This window comes from Pomacea canaliculata, linkage group LG11 (genome assembly GCF_003073045.1).
Source record: "Pomacea canaliculata isolate SZHN2017 linkage group LG11, ASM307304v1, whole genome shotgun sequence".
Lineage (NCBI taxonomy): Eukaryota > Metazoa > Mollusca > Gastropoda > Architaenioglossa > Ampullariidae > Pomacea > Pomacea canaliculata.
Window position 1 is genome coordinate 9752484 of NC_037600.1, and position 12217 is coordinate 9764700.

General features: G+C 40.6%; 2 protein-coding genes across 2 annotated transcripts in view; one reads left to right on the plus strand and one right to left on the minus strand.

Moving 5' to 3' along the window:
* The window catches only part of LOC112575717, a 50682-nt gene extending 45361 nt beyond the window's left edge, over window positions 1-5321 (minus strand). Inside the window, exon 1 of the mRNA XM_025257710.1 lies at window positions 4938-5321. The gene's annotated coding sequence lies outside the window, so the exon portion shown is untranslated. The remainder of the gene's footprint in view (window positions 1-4937) is intronic.
* Window positions 1-11946, plus strand: part of LOC112575596 (innexin unc-9-like) — a 180133-nt gene extending 168187 nt beyond the window's left edge. The window contains exons 11-14 of the mRNA XM_025257559.1: window positions 9056-9211; window positions 10569-10691; window positions 11256-11435; window positions 11746-11946. The gene's annotated coding sequence lies outside the window, so the exon portion shown is untranslated. The remainder of the gene's footprint in view (window positions 1-9055; window positions 9212-10568; window positions 10692-11255; window positions 11436-11745) is intronic.
* Window positions 11947-12217: the final 271 nt, after the last annotated feature.

A 12217-nucleotide genomic window follows, 5' to 3' on the forward strand; every position in this document is an offset into this window, starting at 1 on the left:
CAAGTCGTTGACGGCCTTCTCCACGTCTTTACTGAAAGCAAGATCATACTGCAGGAGGTGAGGCTGACCGGGTGAGACACCTGCTGACTGTTGTGTGTTTACTGTCTGTAGGAACAGGTGATACAGCATGATGCTCGCTGCACGACTATCAACACAAGTACTCACAATGTAGACGGGGTGACCATCAAGCAGCCATTTTATGCCCATCATCAGCAGCACCACAGTTTTACCTGTACCGGGCGGTCCGGCGACATACACTGTGGGAGGCGCCGTGTGTAGCAGGGGAAGTTGCTCCGGGAAGAGTGTGATGACAGCAGTGTAGCACTGTCCTGTCCACCACACGGCATGACCCAGGGTCTTGACACTCACACGTGGAGGACTTGTACATGGCACAGTCACTGTTGTCGCCGGACCACAGAATCTAGTACAGTCACATCAGTTGATGTGTGTTACAAAAACAATTTCTATTTTTTATAGTTAATAATAAGTTAATAGTTAACTTCATTTCCTTTTTCGCAAATAAAAGTAAATGATTTCTATTAAAACTAAAGAATCACTTTTCAGTCTCTAACTTATGTTAACTGAAGAATTATAACACTGTGACAATGAGTCGCCTCCGGCAAATAGTCGGACTTGTATTGCTAACATCTTTATTTTTTTGTTGAACATGAAAAACAACATCAATTGATGATTCAATTGCGCTTAAATATATATTCCGTGATCATGACACCTAACACCTTTCCCACCATGCTAGTCCTTTGTCACACCTTCCCTGCTAGTCTTTCTTTTAGACAATATCATGTTACTCTCAGTTCTTATTGTTTGATTCCTCTGCGTTTTCTGTATTTGTATTTATTCATATTTAGTTTTTTAGTTCGTGTGGTATTTATTTATTTTCCTGTCCTTCGTATGCTTTCCATGCCTCGTTCTTGTTCTTAGGAGATAAGATATTGCTCATTAGGAGTATGAGCTTTACAAATTATGTATTTATTGTTATTATTATTAGTAGTAGTGACTTTCTGTGTGTGGAGAGGGGTTTTTGCATGTTTTCTTTCCGTGATTGTGGGAAAATCTTTGAGGAGAAAAACGTCCGGTCTAGGGTGGGTTACAACTGACTGGTGATAATGACATGTTTACAATGAAAATGTAATGTAAGGTGTGACACTGTGCTCAGAGTTGTGAGGCGCGTGCAGTCGTGACGTCAGCATTTAGCTGTTAGTGTAGTTACAGCGCGTGTCCCAGATTTACCAGCGTGTCTGCAAGTAATGACTGTCGTATATACTGTGAATAAAGTGTTGTTGGAAATCTCTTCGACTGTAAAGAGTAAAGACTCAGTTCGTTGAAGAGGTTGGCACAGCAGATTGAGGACCAACCGACAAGCCGTTGACGACGACATTGACGTTAGGGACTTGTGCTTCGTCGCCCATCAACATCAACATCACATTTCCACATTTTCACTGTAACATTTGGTAAATCTTACTTTTAAAATTCAGTCAGTTCACGATTTCTCTGACGACAACAGTGACGTGAGCACTGATGTCACATCTAACATCGTACACGACAGGCTTAGACTGTGACAGTGTTGTGACTACACATTATTGTAATATTTACCTGGCTACCAGTGTCTTGTACAACTGAGGTGTCATGTGACTGACAGGTCCAGCCCCAGCCACACGTCGCTGCCACCAGTGTCCGAGTTCCCTCAGCACGTGACTACTGACGTCACACGGGGTCTTGGGGTCAGACAACTGATCACAGCACAGACACAGACCTGGGATGTCGGCGGGATCACTTGCCCCCAGACACCGACACAGGTCCTGTACAAGATCCATATCATGGCTTGTGAAATGAGTTCAATATAGAGATGACAGATGTAAGTAAAATACTCTGAACATTAAAGTATTAAGTACAATGTAAGTACAGTTCAGTAGCTTAGAATGGCTGTAACACGATAATAATGCTGTTAAAACACATAGAACAAGTGTCTACATCCAATGAATTGATTGAAACAAATCCTGCTGACACAGCGTGAATACAATAATGTACACCAAAGAAGAAAAGAAAGTAGAATTCGTTTATTTGCCAAGTAACACTACACTGTGAATATGATTTGATAACAACCACACACTCGCACTGATATTTATACACACCCTTTACCCTACACAGTTAGTTGGGTTAGTGTTAGTTAGTTAGGGTTAGTCAAACAATTATTTGCTCTATATACACATAAGTATATACAATATCATTGAATTTCCTTCCCATTTACATACACTGCCCAAATTTTCGTTTTATTGACAAAAAAGAATTAATAAATAAATTTTACACTTACAGGTATATCATAGAAAATGCGTATGATAACAGAAAGATACTGAAACTTGAATGAGGAGGTTGTCACCCGAGATGGCCTGTTGTAGTTGACGAGTCGTGAGGTTGGGGAAGGCGATGACCTTAGTGACGGGCAGACCGGGAGCGATGTCGGACACCAGGTGAGACAACATGGCCTCCGCCTTGTCCAGCTGTGACACGGCGTTACTCAGTTTCTGTCTAATGTTATTGTCTATATCATGTTGGGACATGTTTACAGATTGAATATGTCACCCAGTGCCTTCACCTCACAGACTACAGTCCGTACTGTCGATGAATCAGAAAGCACATCAAAGTCTCCCTGTTTCCAGTTGTGTGGTAGAGAAGGAGGAAGGTTGGAGGGGTCGGGTAGGTGGGTAGCGGCGGCAGCGTAACAAGGTTCACCCAGGTACTGTCCGAACTGAAGCTGAGTCATTCCAACCATGACATCACTGTTCTCTTCACACATTTTCTGAAGACAGACAAAAATCCGTTGCATAGCAGCATCGTCTCTGACGTCACTGTCCTGAAGGCGAGGAGGCTGAGGAATGGAAGCAACAGGTGATAGAATCATCGCCGTCTGACCTGCCTGACCTGTCTGCACTGGGTTAGACTGACCAGCCTGTCCAGGTGCTGATGTAAGGACCAGAACTTCCTGACCAGCAGCTGACTGTCTAGTCATGGGCACGCGGTTGACGTAGACAGGAGGCAGGAAGTAGGCGCGAGAGTCGAGATGAGGGAACGCGGCCTCAACCCACTGTAGCCAGAATGTCTGGGCCTGGTCTGGTAATAGTTCCTGTGTCAACACCAGTCTGGTCACTTAAATAATAACTGAATATTAAGCCATTTTAGTATTTCTGCTCAAACTTTACTTGTATTGTCTACTGCTACTTAATACATGAGATGGCCAGTTGTATAATTCTGTCATCTAGTAAGATATTTTTTCTGATCTCTTGCGTTGTAGTCTATTACACACTGCTGTAATATACATTTCTTTGTCAACATACAAACCTTTGAACCAGTCTTCTGGTTGATCAGCCTGACTGCTGCCTCGATCTGAGAAGGAAGACCGCCGATGATAAGAATCTTCATACCTGGTACAGGTGAGGGGTTGGGGTCAAACTCTACATCAGCGCCTGTATTTTGTTTTACCTCATCCAGGGGGCGTGTGTTGACTTTAAATAAAAAAAAATCTTTTTTAATAGTGACTGTCAATGCGCATACACATTTCTCTTAATTATAACAGACAAATTCTTTTCATCTGATCAGGTATCATTAGGAGTAGTTCTAATGGCTGACTGCGCTACTGGTGTGGGTTTTTTTTAACCTTCAGATCGAACACAGATCATCATTACTGTACTCGTGATCATAAGCTGCTCATTATGATTATCATTTCTCTGTCGGTTGTCCGCTATTTTCATGATGTTGACATAAGAATGCTATCTCATAATTTTTTTCTGTCTACTGTCTATTTTCTATCTTACTTTCATCTACTGTCAGTTTTTAAAAAAGTAAGCCATAATAAGAAATACAACCTACCTGTATCTGTAAGTAGTGCCGCCTGTTCATCAGTCACAGCGTGTAGGTAAACTTTGACCCGGCCACCGCCTCTACAACTCTGTCTACCACCTCCTCCTGTAGGTCGCCGTCCCTGTGACAGTTGTTACAGTGAGAGGACAACATCGTGAGACTGAACACCGGGTACATCACTGAGATGATCATGTACAGGATGACATTCAATATCTACACCAGCATTATACTAGTTAAAGGTGTTTTCACACAACAAAAGTAGGATGATAAAAATAGTTGAAGTACTCTAAGCGTGCAGGGAAGGAGAGTGGCTCACCTGAGCAGACGACGGACGACCAGACATTGTTGACAGTGGTCTCCCCTGTACAGGACCAAGTTTGAAGGAGGCAGCGTCTGCACCACGTGATCTCCACTCTTGGTGAGAAACCAGCAAAATGTCATGTGTATGGGGTCATAGGGTAGTATAGTATCAGTGGCATAATATCACTGATATAATGCTAAACAATAATTGTTTGTGTCCTCGGTTTCTCTTCTCTTTTCATGTCTTCCAAATTCTCTCTTTACCCATGTCTTTTTTTTTTTAGCGCATATAAAAAATAAAAGTATGAAACTACCTTTCCCTAGATAATGATAACAGCAAAGAGTGATGATGACCTGACACAGCACTTTTGTGTATACAAAGCAACTAGGTAAATAAGCAAATTAATAAGCTTAAAACGAGTATAGTAGATATGTTTGACATATAACAACATTAGCTAATTACAATGTATAAAACACTATGACAAATTCCCCAACCCAGTATGAAGCCATGTCGCTATTCCCAGCGCTCTTAGCACTGTTTCCCCAGCTAGTGGAGACATTTACTGATTACTTCATAGTTTACTTCAGGATTGTGATATACCCAAGATATCGCCCAGTTCACTCAGTACAGCTCAGTATTGCTCCTTACTTGTGATGACCTCAAACACACTCACAGCCTGTCTCCCTCCTCAGGCCACGATGGGGATGTTATCGCTGTATTGAAGTCTTTATCACATCAACGACAGAAGGAAATAAGTACTCACCTGTCCTGAAGTAAATCTTTCTCGCGCTTTTGCAGTGGAATAACTGAGTTATTTCTCTTGCTGTGGTCACGACGAGGAATAGCAAGATGGCGGAGTTAAGAGCTGTACATTCAATGTCGAACTACTTTATCTTATTATCCTGAATCACGAAATAACAGTTCAGCGTTGATGTCAATATATTCTACATGTAGTGGGCAGGAGTGTACAGAAGTGTACTGTTATATTTAAACCGAATTTTAAACTCAATGAATAAGTATTATAGATCAACATCCGGGTGTGTTTGATGTTCGAATGAGTGTGAGCGTTGGGGCAGGAGATGGTCTTTGCTGGTTTTCTCGAGGCTCAGGCCCCAGGGAGAAGATTGAAACACTTGATGACTCATCTGAAATGTAGGGAGTGTTAAAGTAAATATTAGCTTATAAAATCTCACACTGAGTTGATAAGATTTAACTGCTGTTTCACTATTTACTCAAATTATCGCTTGACGCCGAAGAAAATTTTTTTATTGCTTTTATCTTATCTTTATTTGCTTTCACCGAGACTTGGCTGAAGGAGTCGGACAGTGACAATGATTTGTATGTCAGTGGGTTTGGCCATCCCATTGCCATGGACAGATGTCCTACTGTCGCCAACAAATCCACCGGAGAAGGCGAGTGTTTTATATAAACAAACGGTACTGCAACACCGTTGTTGTCAGGGAACGACAGTGTACCCCCGATGTTAAACTCCAATCTATTTCCCTCCGTCCTTAATACCTCCCCAGGGAATTCCCTCAGCTGTTTACACACTTGTATATACATCCTCGTGCCAAAGTCCGCCGACTTGATACACAAACTATTTGTCATTTGTCATTTGTCAGGACGACCCTAAAGTTGATCCTTTGTAAACTTATCAGGATACTTACAACTTATGAGCAATATATATCCTGCTACACTGCAACACAGGAATTGTACTTTAGCGACTTTTGTGACAGCTCTGTACTCGGGTTCACTCACGAACAGTGGGCACGGAAGCAGAATACTCTCAAATGTAAAATGATACAAATGATAATAATACAATGTTACCCTGAATATTACAGCTTCCTGCTTGTCAGTCAGCTCAGTGCATTTGTACAAAAGAACAACACAACACATATGAAAGCCCCGGTTACAAATTACAGAAAGAAATTGGGGGAGAAGAAGGAAAGGATGGCCGCTTGTTACTGTAGTTACTGTTCAATATTAAGTACTTGTGTTATCATTGTTTATTGATTTGAAAGGATAATGCATCATGTGTCTCTTCCTGACCGCTTGATGTTTATATTGTGGGAAAATGTTTTTCAAGCAACCAAATGACGTCCAGCATGGCATCTCACGGTCCAGTGGGTTAGAAGTGTGTGCGCGATTGCTGCTGGAAATGTGAGAGTGATATTCAGCATTTACAAGAATACTCCAGACAGATGTCCAATACCCCAGGTACCAAGCACCAGAAATGGATTTACTGAACACCTAAGGCATGCTTTGTCCCCTAATGGCTATCATACATATGTTTGGCACAAGGGCCAGTGCTTATTGGAGCTCTCATCAGTTCCTAATTTCACTGTGGACGAGCAAAAACTTGAGTATTGTTAAAGGTTAGGTGAAGGTAACTTATTATTGTTATAACTTGCACATCAAATCCGTTCATGACCATTCATATTCATTTTTGAATATGTGTCCTCGATCCGTGGCTGTTACCTGACATCAAACTCTAGCCAGATTGTCTGTTTATATTTCAATATTATATAAACAAAAATAAAAAGTTATTGTTTTGAGATAACGTGTCGTTTATTCAAATGCATGTTCCAAAATAACTATCCGAGAAATGTCAATGAATGTTCCATTTCAACGCAATGGCTAAGTTAAAAGTCACTCTGTTCTAATACTGTGGAAAATGTCACCGGAAAAACAAATTCTCCTGAAAATGCTCAGTTTGTCTCCTACTTGCTATGCTGGGAGGCGTTTCTATAACACCTGCTATCTAGTGTCATAGCCGAAAACAATGACTATGACAGACGACCTGTGTACAACTAGTACTGTGTCTTGACAACGCTTTCCCTTGTAAGGGAAACGAACTCGGTTGTTGGCTCGAGTTAACCTGTCCTTACGAAAGGACGAACAATCGTGACTTGTCCAGTTGGCAGGAATTTAAAAGTAAGTCATCGAGAAACACTTTTTTCTTATCAGTGTTAGAAAATCCGAATCATAGATGCTTTATTTAGATGATATTAGGGATGAGGCTACGCTGACATGTTGGTGCATTGAATACTGGAAATTTTCTTTCTCCACTGCTAACTTTTTGATTTGCACTTCCTTATTGGTGCTAAAAATAAAAAAATAGATAGCCTCAAAAAGATATTTAAAAAACTTAAATTACTGAAAATTATCTTCATTAAAGCTTTAGATTATTATTTTTACTGATTATTACTATTATTTCGATACTAATTATTTGTTGTCTTTATTTATACACCTTAATAGACGTCAGCGCACATGAAACAAGGGAAGCTACTGTAATATAAATGCTGTTTCATTACCGTAGTTGCGTCCCTTTCCGTCGAAGGGCTCGTCCCATCGATACACGACTGACATGAAAGAGTGAAGTGAAGAATCAAGCCGACCTTGCGAAATTCGTCTGTCAGTTTCTTTTAAGTAGGGAAAATATCAGTAGCTTTAAATACATTATCTTTTATCCCCCTAACGATCGGAGTTATGCCACAAAATGTTTCTTTTTTGTTTCTTCTCTTCTTGAAATATCATTGTTACATTTATTACAAGGATGGTTGCTTTTATTTTTTCCAGTTTTTATTAATATTTACCTCGCACATTGATCTTGTTGGTCAGCTGTATTAATTGCTCATTTGTTGTTGTTGTTGTTCTTATTATTATATAATAGAAAGATTATTACCCAAGAGATTTTGCGGAGGCAGCATTGTTGAGATTTCATTAATACTTTTTCGAGACATAATATTGTTTCATTCTTTCTTGCTTTGAGACTATCTTAGATTAGTTAAATATATTTTAAGCAAGCCTTTAAGATTTTGTTGTCAATAATTCTACCTGCTTCAAATGTTGCTCATTAAATTTCAATGTTTCCAGGGCGACAAACCGGCGGATTTCTTCTGCATCGACCACCACCGAGCTGTGTGTGCCTCCTGTTGCATCATCAAGCACAGAGAGTGTTCGGAGGTCAGAAAGATGAACGATGAAATAGCTTTAGCGGAAAATTCTCTGAAGGTTTTGACCATCAGACTCGTTAATGGGGAGCAGAGACTGTAGCGCGCGATAGCTCAGCTGGAAGCACGTGTCCGTGACGATTACCTCAGCGAACTAGAAGACATAAAGCAAGCGAACATTGCGTGTGACCGCCTGCAGAAGCTGGTGGAGGCTACTCGTGACAAGATAAAGGAGACGATCGGGTCATCGCATTTCAGAGCCATGAAATCCCTGCTAAGTGTCAAAGGCTCGCTGTGCACACAGTTGTCCAAGCTGAAGGCTCACAAGCAGGTGGCGATGCGAGCGACAACAGTTGCAGCGAGGCCTTCACTCATCTACGCCAACGAGGCTCTCACAGACAGGGTCAACAACCTTGACCTCGACGCAGACTTTGAAGTGGATGTGAGCACGAATCCCTCGATGAACATTAGAGGCTGCGAAGAGCTCGTCAGACAGGTGGAGAAAGAACTGGCGATGATGGGGCAACAGACTAAAGCACCTGAGGTAGTGATACTTAATGAAGTTATTAATGTTTTACTATAGGAAATAGGTTTTTGCCCTTTTCTGATGAATAAATAGTAATAAATTATAGTGGTAAAGAGTTGGCAATATTTGGTGTAGGTATAATTGTTTTATATTGGGTATATCTGTTTGTACTTTGATTAATGAGGATCATAATGAAGAAGAAGAAAACAATGTTAATGAGTCTGACACTTGAAAATAGGGAAATGGATTATAACATAAGAAAATAACACAGAAATGGTATGTACTGACGAGTGATGTCGGTCGAGGTTAGAAAGCCACAAAAAGCTGTTTGTACTTCTTGGCGCTTTCAGCACATGACAACTGACTTCTGGGTTACCTATGGGGATCTTGTGGTTTGTGTAGGCACTGCAACTCACCTTCCACGCCAACCGCGGCAACAGCATCCTGCTAACTCACGACAAGAAGACAGCAGAGCGGGTGGCTGCGGACAACGCTGTCTTTAGCATGGGCGGCGTTGTGGTGTCGTGCTAGGCGCTGGAAGACAACTGGCTGTACCAGGTGAGATACTGGAGTTCGGCAACTGGCTGTACCAGGTGAGATACTGGAGTCTGTTAACTGGCTGTACCAGGTGAGATACTGGAGTCTGTTAACTGCTGTACCAGGTGAGATACTGGAGTCTGTAAACTGGCAATACCAGGTGAGATACTGGAGTCCGTTAACTGCTGTACCAGGTGAGATACTGGAGTCTGTTAACTGCTGTACCAGGTGAGATACTGGAGTCTGTAAACTGGCAATACCAGGTGAGATACTGGAGTCCGTTAACTGCTGTACCAGGTGAGATACTGGAGTCTGTTAACTGCTGTACCAGGGGAGATACTGGAGTCTGTTAACTGCTGTACCAGGTGAGATACTGGAGTCTGTTAACTGCTGTACCAGGTGAGATACTGGAGTCCATTAACTGGCTGTACCAGGTGAGATACTGGAGTCCATTAACTGGCTGTATCAGGTAAGATACTGGAGTTCGGCAACTGGCAGTACCAGGTGAGACACACCAGTGCCGCAACTGGCTGTACCAGGCAAGATGGTACGGAGGCCTCTGATAACTTGCTGTATCAAGTGAGAAGGACAGTCTTGAAACCTCGATTTGATGATTATGATGCCGAGTAAAAGGTAGTGAGCTAGTAGTAACATAAGAGTGAAAAGGGAAACCAATCAAAACGATAATGACGATAACGACGATGAAGTGGTAATGATGATGATAATGATGATGAAGAGGAGGAAGACGACGACGACGGTGACGAAGAAGTGCATTCAAATCTTGCTGTACTATACCGAAATGATCTCGTTAAGATTAATTTCCTGTTATGCTGACTTCGAGTCTTCGAAGGACTATCGTTTTCTATCACTGTACGGAATTCTTAATTAAGTAAGGTGTTAATGTCGAAAATTTGGAACATTGTTTTAAACCATCGATGATTCGGTCTCTTTCATCTGTGTGTTCTAGCCTCCTCCCTCTGCCACGTTTTGTAGTGTCAACCGCAGGCTGCGGCTTGTTTTTCTTCTTTGTTTGGTTAATTGTCGGTTCGGGTGTAGTAAATCGTGCAGAGCGCATTGAGATGTACAAATTTTTTATTGTTATTATTATTATTACATTCCGACACATAATTATGAAAGTAAAAGAAAATGTTTAATGCATAGATGTAAAATTTAAAACTCCATGTATCTTTCCAGTTTTACCATGTATGTAAGTCAGTGTCAAAAATCTTTAGACTATTATGTTATTCCTATTTAAGAATTATTTGCGATAGCTGCAATTAAACTTTAATATAGTTGTGAAACTTCATCGTAACTCGTGCTAGATAGACAAATTTTCTTTGAAGACGAAAACAGCTGCAACATTTCTTGCTCTGTGCAGGTTCGGGTGGACAAGACTGACCGTAAGTGGAAAAAAATGCTTTATGGAGTAGCTGGACTACACCCATCCAACCTCAGCATACAACAACAGATACTGGAAATGGCGGATAGTATAATCATAAAGGTAACATTTGGGAAGATACAAATATGTGTCTGATTGTGGGCTGATTACCGTAAATTTCAGACTATAAGCCGACTTTTTTTCCAGCTTTAAACCCTGCGGCTTACACAGCGATGTGGTTTGTTTACGAATTTATTAGTTTCCGATTAATTTTTCGCTCCATGTGAAAGTGTTAATTGTTCACGTTGTTACAGTGTTAACTGTTCATATTTCAAAATCAAAGCCTCATACAATTGAAGGATTTAAATCATCTGCTGAAGCACACACCCGATTTCTATAAAATTTAGTGGGTGCAGCTTAAATACAGGTGCTCTCATTAGACCGAAATTCACGGTAAATAAATGTTCCATTTACGAAATAAGGCATTTACAGAAACAAAAATATTGCTTACATCGGATATCTCAGCTTTGTCACAGTAGTTTTCAGGAAATGTATTGCAGATGAGTGCTGGACATTTTAAAATATGTTAGAGGCAATAAAACTTTTTAATAGACTTATTGAGTTGTGGTGTGAGAAACATTGCGCATGCAAATGTCAGGTGTCAGTGTTGACATGTCGTTTTGACAGGAGTTTGGTCTTCTCACAACAGCAGAGGGCAATGTGAAAGAAGGAAGTGTCATTGGAATGACAGTTGACTCCTTCAATAACCTTCACCTTTACTTTGATGGGAAAGAGGTTGGTGTAACGGCTCAGAATGTTCCTCGACCCTGCTACGCCGTCTTTGACCTCTGTAACCAGGTGGTGAAGGTAAGAGCTGCTCCTGTGACCCTCTATCACTGTCAGCTCATTTAATGTGAAAGTTTGAAAAATAAAAATGAGATTTATATAAAACAATACGGAATAGTTCATCCACATCGTAAACATTCTAGAGAATATATCAATAATAAAGTTTATTAGAGTTGAATATCACAATATAGTTAGTCTGAAGCATCCATGAAGCCTTTAAAGACCCGTGAAACCAACAGTACCCAGCTTTCTTTTCTTGTGAGTTGTTCGTGTGCATTCATCTGAGAATACATATGTTAGCTCCAGTCTTTGATTTGTGTTGTTAATACAGGTGACAGCACTTCCTGTTGTAAAGTTAGAGACAGGTCGCCCTGAGAGCGGAGAAATGTCCTGGAAAATTGTGAAAGAAAAATAAACTTTGCGACTTGCAACACAAACGCTTCTTCGTTTACCAGTGTTCAAACCACGCGAACTTCAAAAGAACCATCTTACAGCTGTGTAAAGTAAAGAACAGAAAAGAAACCCAACTCGGTGCTTGAGTTTCTGGTGTTTTCTTTGTGTGAGTTCGTTCTTCTCCTCACTTTGCTGTTCTAGTGATCATTGTACTCGTAGTCCTCATTCATCATACAATAAAATTCATTGAAAACATACATTTGTTTATCTTATAAAATCGGGCGAAATTTTTTGGACACCCTGTATATATAGAACAGCAAATAGTGTGAAAAAGTAAAACACGCTGTAAAATAAGTATAAAATGATGATGATGATAATAATATAGTAAATGCACTTATGTAATAATAACA